Genomic DNA, 8105 nt, shown 5'->3' with positions numbered 1-8105 from the left:
TCTCGAGAATTTCATATGACCCAACATATCTTGGTGCCAACTTTCCTTTCACCCCAAAATGCGTCTGACCTTTCATTAGAGTTACTTTTATGAACACATGATCACCAACTTCATATTTCCTATCTCTTCTCTGGACATCCGCATAACTCATTTGACAGCTCTGAGCAGTTCTTAAGCGTTGTTGAATCAATTTCACTTTCTCAGTTGTTTCTTACACAAGTTTTGGTCTCAACAACGGTCTATCACCTACCTCAGCCTAACAGATCAAAGATCAGCATTTTCTACCTAATCGACACTTGAATGGTAGCTGTTATTATATACAAACTCGGCCAATGGTAAGTGGGTTTCTCAACTTCCTTGAAAGTCGAGAGCACACATCTGTAACAAGTCTTCCAACTTTTGAATGGTCCATTTAGATGGGCCATCCGTCTGTAGGTGATAAGCACTGCTTAGCCTCAATTCAGTTCCCAGAGCTTGCTGTAGACTCTGCTAGAATCTTGAAGTAGGATCTCTGTCAGATACAATAGATACTGGCACACCATGTAATCTCACAATCTTATTAATATACAAGTTAGCCAACTTATCCGCATTACAATGATTTAACTGATAAGAAATGTGCTGATTTAGTTAGACGATCAACAATTACCCAAATAGAATCCATACCTTGAGAAGAGTGAGGTAATCCCACAATGAATTCCATTGTGATGTGTTCCCACTTCTATTCTGATATTGGAAGCGGTTAAAGTAATCCAGCGGGTCATTGATGTTCAGCTTTAACTTGTTGGCATTGTAAGTATCTAGCTACAAAGTCTGCAATACACTTCTTCATTCTAGGCCACCATAAATTCTATTTCAAATAATGATACATCTTTGTATTTCCCAGATGCATGGCAAATTTGGAGTTGTGGGCTTCGGTTATAAGGCGTTTCCTCAAGTCAAAACAGTCTAGCACACAAAAACGGCCCTGAAATTTCAACACATTGTTCTCAAGTACAAACCCGGGCCTTGGTTTTGAGTCAATTTCATCCACAATCTTTTTCAAAAATGGATCTTGTAGTTGCTTGTCTCCTATCTCTTCAATAATTACGGGTTGGGCAGATATAGCAGCTAGAATTCCACCATGTTCACGCAAAACCACTTTAATTTCATTATGTTCCATTTCACATAGCAATTCTTTCTGACCAGTGAGTAAACATGTCAAATTTCCAATTGACTTTCGGCTTAAAGCATCTGCCACAATATTAGCTTTCTCCGAATGATACAAGATCTGCAAATCATTGTCTTTGATCAACTCTAGCCATCTCCTCTGTCTCATGTTCAATTCTTTCTGGATAAACAAATATTTTAAGCTTTTATGGTCAGTATACACTTCACAAGTTACTCCGTATAGATAATGGCGCCAAATTTTCAAAGCAAACACCACGGCTGCCAATTTAAGATCATGAGTCGGGTAGTTATTTTCATGAGGATGGAGTTTCCAAGAGGCATAAGCAATTACCTTCCCATTTTGCATTAAGACACACCCCAAGCCTTTGTAGGAAGCATCACTATAAATCTAGAAACCATCAGTACCATTGGGTAGTGTCAAAATTGGTGCAGTCACTAATCTGGTCTTCAACTCTTGGAAGGCAGACTTTCTTTGATCGTTCCAATCAAATGATACATTTTTCTGGGTTAATTGGGTCAATAGCATAGTAAGCTTTGAAAAGTCTTTCACAAATCTTCTGTAGTACCCTGCAAGTCCTAAAAAACTTCTCACTTGTGACACATTTTTTGGTTTCGGCCAGTCCACAATAACTTCAATTTTCTGTGGGCCAACAGAGATGCCATCCTTGTTGATTACCTGCCCCAAAAATGCCACACTGTCAAGCCAGAATTCACATTTGAATAATTTTGCATACGATTTCTTTTCTCTCAGAATCTGCAAGGTAGTTCTCAAATGATTCTCATGTTTTTTCCTGTTTTTAGAATATACCAAGATATCATCAATAAACATAACAATAAATTCATCAAGGTATTGTTTGAAAACCCTATTCATCAGGTCCATAAAAGCCGCTGGTGCATTTGTTATCCCAAATGGCATGACGAAAAATTCATAATGCCCGTATCTAGTTCTAAATGTTGTTTTCTCTATATCTTCTGCTTTAACTTTTAACTAATGATAGCCTGATGTAGACACCCCATTTTGACCGACCCTAAGACTTGGGCGCTTTCTTTTGATTACCCGATGATGAAAATAAGAATATGCTATCTCACAAAGTTTTAGTGAAAAGATGGAATGTAAACTTTAATCCCAGCCTTACACCTATTTTTGCTAAATTATTTTAGACCCATTCTCCATTTTCTTTTCCTTTATTATGTATTATATATATATATATATATATATTATGTTATATTATTATATAATATTTTATTAAATTTATTCGGTGTCATGGTTTCACCAACGCACCATAATTTTGTGTATATATATATTAAATATTTTATATATTATTATATTATATAAGGGTACTATTCCCCCTTTGAAAAATTCACTACACTCCCATTGTGTGCTTTTTTGTTTTCTTTTGCTTTAGACTCACTTTGGTCAAATTATGTTACATATTTGGCCTGCTAAAATTTATTTCATTAGTCCATTTATTTTATAATTTAAATATTTTTTTTGTGTTTTTACATGTTTTTTTAGGTATTTGTACATATATTTATGTTAATTATACATTTTATATATTATAATATCGTAAAGTTACTATACACCTTTTGAAATTTTTCTCTCCTCCACCGTTTAATGTTTTGTTTGTTTGTGTATTTATATTGCCTATAAAAGAGGCAGGTGGATGAAGAAAAGAGAGGGCTGGTTTTTAGGGGAGAAAATCAGAGAGAAAAAAAAAACAAAGAATTGGTGCGAGAGAGTTTGAAAGGAAAAAGAATCAGAAAGAAGGAAAATTAGTTTTTTGAGAGAGAGAGAAAATAAAATATTTTCTTAGATATTTTATTTTTTTGAACAAAATTTTTTATTTTCATTTCATCAATACACCATTCAAAACACCAACCACTGAAGCTGTCATTTCAAATTTTGGGCCGATAATTGAGAACACATTTCACAACCTTGAGGGTAATGAAAAGAAAGTTTATGAATCAGAAAATTCATCATTTCCCCGGAAGGTGAATTTTTGTAAACTTTTATTCAATTTAAAAATGTGACATAACTTGTTTAAATACTTTATTAACTGCTTTTCATACCTAATTTTTATCGCTTTAATGGAAAGGCTGCACCACCCACATATCTGTTGTAAATTACTTTTTATATAATTGTTTTATCGCTTTAATGGGAAGGCTGTACCACCTGCATATTTGTTGTAAATTACTTTTTATATAACTGTTTTATTGCTTTAACGGGAAGGTTGCACCACCAACATATATGCTGTAATTTACTATTTTTTTTTATATGACTGTTTTATTGCTTCAAAGAGAAGGCGGCATCACTCACATATCTGCTGTAATTTACTATTGTATATAAACTGTTATAATTTATTACTTTAATTAAAATGCTATAATTTATTACTTATATAAATTATTGTAATTTTACCATTTTAAATGGTCAATCGAACCACCTAATTTGGTAAAGATGTGACCCCATCGAATGAATAGTGATCGATGGTGAATAGTAACCTCCGGTGGTGAATAGTTATTTTCGGAGGTGAATAGTAACCCCAACGATTAATAGTACCTCCGATGATGAATAGTAACCACAAACGAAAAATGCCCAATAAGATGAATAACGACCAAGAAAGGTGACTAGTAATTGTCATGGTGAATAGCACTGTCAGCGGTAAAAGTGCCCCGGGATGAATAGTGCTCCTATAAAATAAGTTTCCCCAAACAGAACAGAGCAGTCTTCCTGCTTCAAGTGGAACAATTTCCAATGGTTTCCAAGGCATATGAAGCTCTTTTTCTTCTTTTTTTTCTTTTGTTTATTTTATTTTGAGTGTCTTGTGAGGTTTTTATTATTTTTTTTAATATTCCCTTCTCTCTCTCTCATTTGGTTTGTAATAATTTATTCAAAGTGTTGTAATAATTTCCCGCCCAGCTCCTTTCTATCCTGTTCTTTTACTTGCTTTCTTTATTTGTGAATATGCATCATATTTTGTTTTTCTTTATATCCATGCTTTGCATCCATATTTCATGCATCTTGATTTGGCTAAGTTTGCATTTGTGGATTTAATAAATTCCTATGTGATTTTGTGCGCTACCTCACGTTCTTGAGATGATTCACATGTCATATCTTAGAAGTCAAATCTTTAGTTGCATCTCATGAGTAAATTGCATTAGAATTTTGTATATAAGATCATGCATGATTTACTAACTTTGTTTTGTAGCTTGTTCGCAGGACAACAAACATGTAAGTTTTTATGCTTTAGCATCCCGTTTGTGTGTGTTTTTGTTTTTATGTTTAAGCATCCTACCATGTGGCCACTTGCTTACTTGATATAAATATATGAATGCCAGTGGATAGAGGTTGTGTCGCTTAATTTGGAATAATGTTGATTGTCCATGTTTGTAAACTCAATTTATTTAGGTTGACATCTTCAAAACTCTTTCAAAATACATGAAATCAAATTATTCCAAGATAAATGATATAGTCTATACTTGTATGTTTCACATACTAATTTTTAGGATTTATTAAATAATCAAAATATAAACATATAAAGTAAATAAAATTCATATCATGGTTTAGTAAAGGCCGATCTTTTGATTGGGTGAGCGGGGGTGCTCAATTAATGACCTTCCCCTCTCATAATTAAGGTTTTGAACCGAGACAACTTTGGTTATGACGAACAGTGGCCTTGGCATGAGTCATGGATTTCCTAATTTTCCAAAAATATTAGGTGGCAACTCTGAGCTCTGATGACGTTGTCCATTTCTGGCAAATGGTTTTGCAATAAAATGGATTTTCTAAAAGTTGCCAAATCTGGACTCTCATCTATGTTTCACATTGCACTATTGAGACTAGATCAAAAAGATCGAGGGTCCGAACTGTTTAACGCGCACGGGTACCCCTTAGGCATGTTACAGTTTCTGGTGACTCTGCTGGGGATTTTACGAAACATTGACTCAAACTCCATGATATGACTTTTATTTTCAATTATATGTTCATTGTATTGCATTCATTGGTACATTTCAAGTCCCTGTGTTGTCCAAATATTGGTGGGAGCACAGGAAAGCTTTTTGTGACACTACACCTATCTTTACGATACTTTAGAGGCCTTGTGTTGTAACCTTTTGAGATCTGTCAAAAAGGTAGCTCTACTATCTAGCTTCGCTCTCTAAGGTTCAAAGTCTTCGAAGAGAGGCTATTTGACTCTTCTGATTTCCTGGGATCTTTATTGGTTATGACCCAAAGGACTCTTTGGTAACATCACCTTGACTTCAACCCATAGAATACAGCTAACCTTGTGCATATAGTGAACTCTAGTATCTTCCAACAATAGGACAGGATGCTCTCCCATTTCTAGGATGTATGATGTCGCTTGTTTGAATAGTGAAACCCTAGATCATTTCAAAGCTAGGACAAGGTAACCCTAGCCCCCATAGGGGTGTTTGTTCTCTTTCCTGCTATATGTTATGTGCAATGGATGGGATCCCTACAGGTCTTCTCAGTATCAGTGGTTTAGGCATTTCAGTTCTATTTTTAGTATGATTAGTTGAGCTGGCATGCTACCAAAATTTGATTGAAGGTTCCGTTTTTGCAAGGTCATTAAGCATTATAGCTTCTAAAAGGTCTGATATCCCCCAAGTTCTGTGGACTTACGTTGGTAGACTTTGCAAAAGTGCAGATTTGGTTCAGGTTCAGGCAATGTTAGTTTCTTTGCCATCAGTTACACAAAGAAAAGCAAAAGCTTCATCAACTGTCCAGAATACCCCTTCTTCACCTACTAGATCATTGTAGACCGCTCGAGAACTCCTAGCTCCGTGCGCGAGGGCGCGAAATCATTTTGTTCTTAGCTACTATAGTTTGGACTCGTGTCACGGTTTTGAATCTAATCTCACAAAGTGCAATGTGAGACCGATAAATCACCAAAGAGCCCAAATCTGGCAAATCGTTTTGGAAAACTAATTTTTATAAAGAAGTGCCAAAAATGAACTGCTTTGCCAGATACAGAGTCGCCACCTAAATGTTTTATTTTGGAAAAATTTAGGAAACCCTGACTCATACCTAATGTTCGTCATCACCAAAGTTGCCTCGGCTCGGGAACTTGGGTACGAGAGGGGAAGGTCATGCAATGAGCACCCCCACTCGCCCGATCAAAGATCGGCCTGTACTAAGCATGATATTTTGTTTTTGAAAACACATGTGTTCTTATTCCGGTTGTTAACCTAGAATTACTATGTGATTGTAGACACCCCATTTTTGACCGTCCTCAAGACTTGGACGTCACCGTTTGAACACTCGGTGATTATTCATGTTTGTGTTCGTTTGGAGTTCCCGGAAGCCTCGGCTCGCGTGCCTTGCCTCAGGATCTCCGAACTCGACCGTTTAGTGTCTGGTTTTGCACCAAACACTTGTGTTTTGCCTTGGAAAGGCAGGGTGAGGCTTGTAGACCATCCCCACCCACCACCGGCATTGGCTAGATGCCACCGGCTGGTTTTTGCTGCCACCGGCAATATAGTTTGCCGGCCGGCACTCTTTGTTGCCGGTCAGCACTCTTTTGTGCCGGTCGGCACTCTTTTTGGCCAAGATGGCATTTTTTGCCGGCCGATTGCTGTTCATCTGCTTTTGCAGATATTTTTGGACAGCTGTATAGCTTTTGCTCCCCTCCATACATGTGTATGGAGGGATCTCCCTCTTGCAAAGCTTGTCTTGTAAGCTTTACAAGAGGCATATAGAGAGAAGCCCTCTCTAAGGCAAAGGAAAGAGGCTTTAGACATTTTTGAGGAGAGAAGACAGAGGAGAGCTCTGGTTTTTCCTAGGGTTAGGGTTAGACATACACAACCTATCTCTCTTTCCCTCTTATTTGTACACTAGGTGTTTTGTGTCTCACTATTGCACACAAACACCTAGTGTTTCACCTTCCTCTTGGAGCTGAGGTTCTAAAGAGTGTGTTTTGAAGCTTTGGTGTTGGATTCAAGCTCAAGGAGGCCATTGGAGCACCATTTGTGAAGGGGTCATCAAGGGTGAGATTCTAGTCCTTTTTTTCCCCATTCTTGCATTGATTTTCTACTAGCCTTAGAGCTGTTTTTGTGATTATTGTATAACATAAAAAAGTTCTGTTTTTAAGCCATCTTTATTGTTTATTAAGAGTGTTTCATTGTTTGAGGGGTGTTGACCACCCGTAGGCCTCAAAAGGCCTCATTTTGAGCCATTTTGTGCTAGCTCCGGGATTTTGGTGTTGAGGTCTCTTCACCACTGAAATCTTGAGGGATTTCAGTGGTGAAGATGATGCTTTGAAGTCCCAAGAAGGAGAGGGCCACCCCCTCTCCTTGTTGTCCTTGAAAATGGCATATTTTGGCCTCTTAAGGAAGCCTATGCTTGAGTGTGTGTTGAGCATGTTTGGTTTGTTTTTCATGCTTATATATCCATGATATAACATGATTTCAAGTTGGTTTTGGAACTTCATGCATGCTTAGCATAGTTGCCATGTAATGCCTTATTTGTGCCTTAACATGTTCTTGGTTGTTAACCTTTGTTGGAGCATGTTTTAGGCTTGCATTTGTGAAGATTTTGTGCATATCTTGCCATGTTTTAGCTCTGTCCATAGTCATTTGGGTTGATTTTGGCATGCTTGATATAGCTCTTTTGTATTTGGGCTTGTTGGCCTTGAGTATGTGCATGTGTAGCATGCCATCTTTGCATTGTTTTGGTGATTTGGAATCATCCTACATGCTATTTCAGTCCCATTTCCATGCTTGTTTGATTGCCTTGCATGCCTCTTTAATGCTTTGAAAGCATGTGTTGCAATGCTCCATGTTTTGGCCATGGTGTATGCCTTTGAATTTGGGCCACTTAGATGCCATCTAAGGAGTCCTTTGGCCTTGTTTTAACATGCTAAAAATCTATTTTTTAGTTGTTTAATGCATGCCATGTTTGGTCTTGTTAAAGTGTAGTTCAA

The sequence above is a fragment of the Camellia sinensis genome, chromosome 2 (genome assembly GCF_055761805.1).
Source record: "Camellia sinensis isolate YWXY chromosome 2, ASM5576180v1, whole genome shotgun sequence".
In the NCBI taxonomy this organism is placed as follows: domain Eukaryota; kingdom Viridiplantae; phylum Streptophyta; class Magnoliopsida; order Ericales; family Theaceae; genus Camellia; species Camellia sinensis.
The sequence above is the reverse complement of the archived record's forward strand: the minus strand, read 5'-3'. Positions refer to the sequence as shown.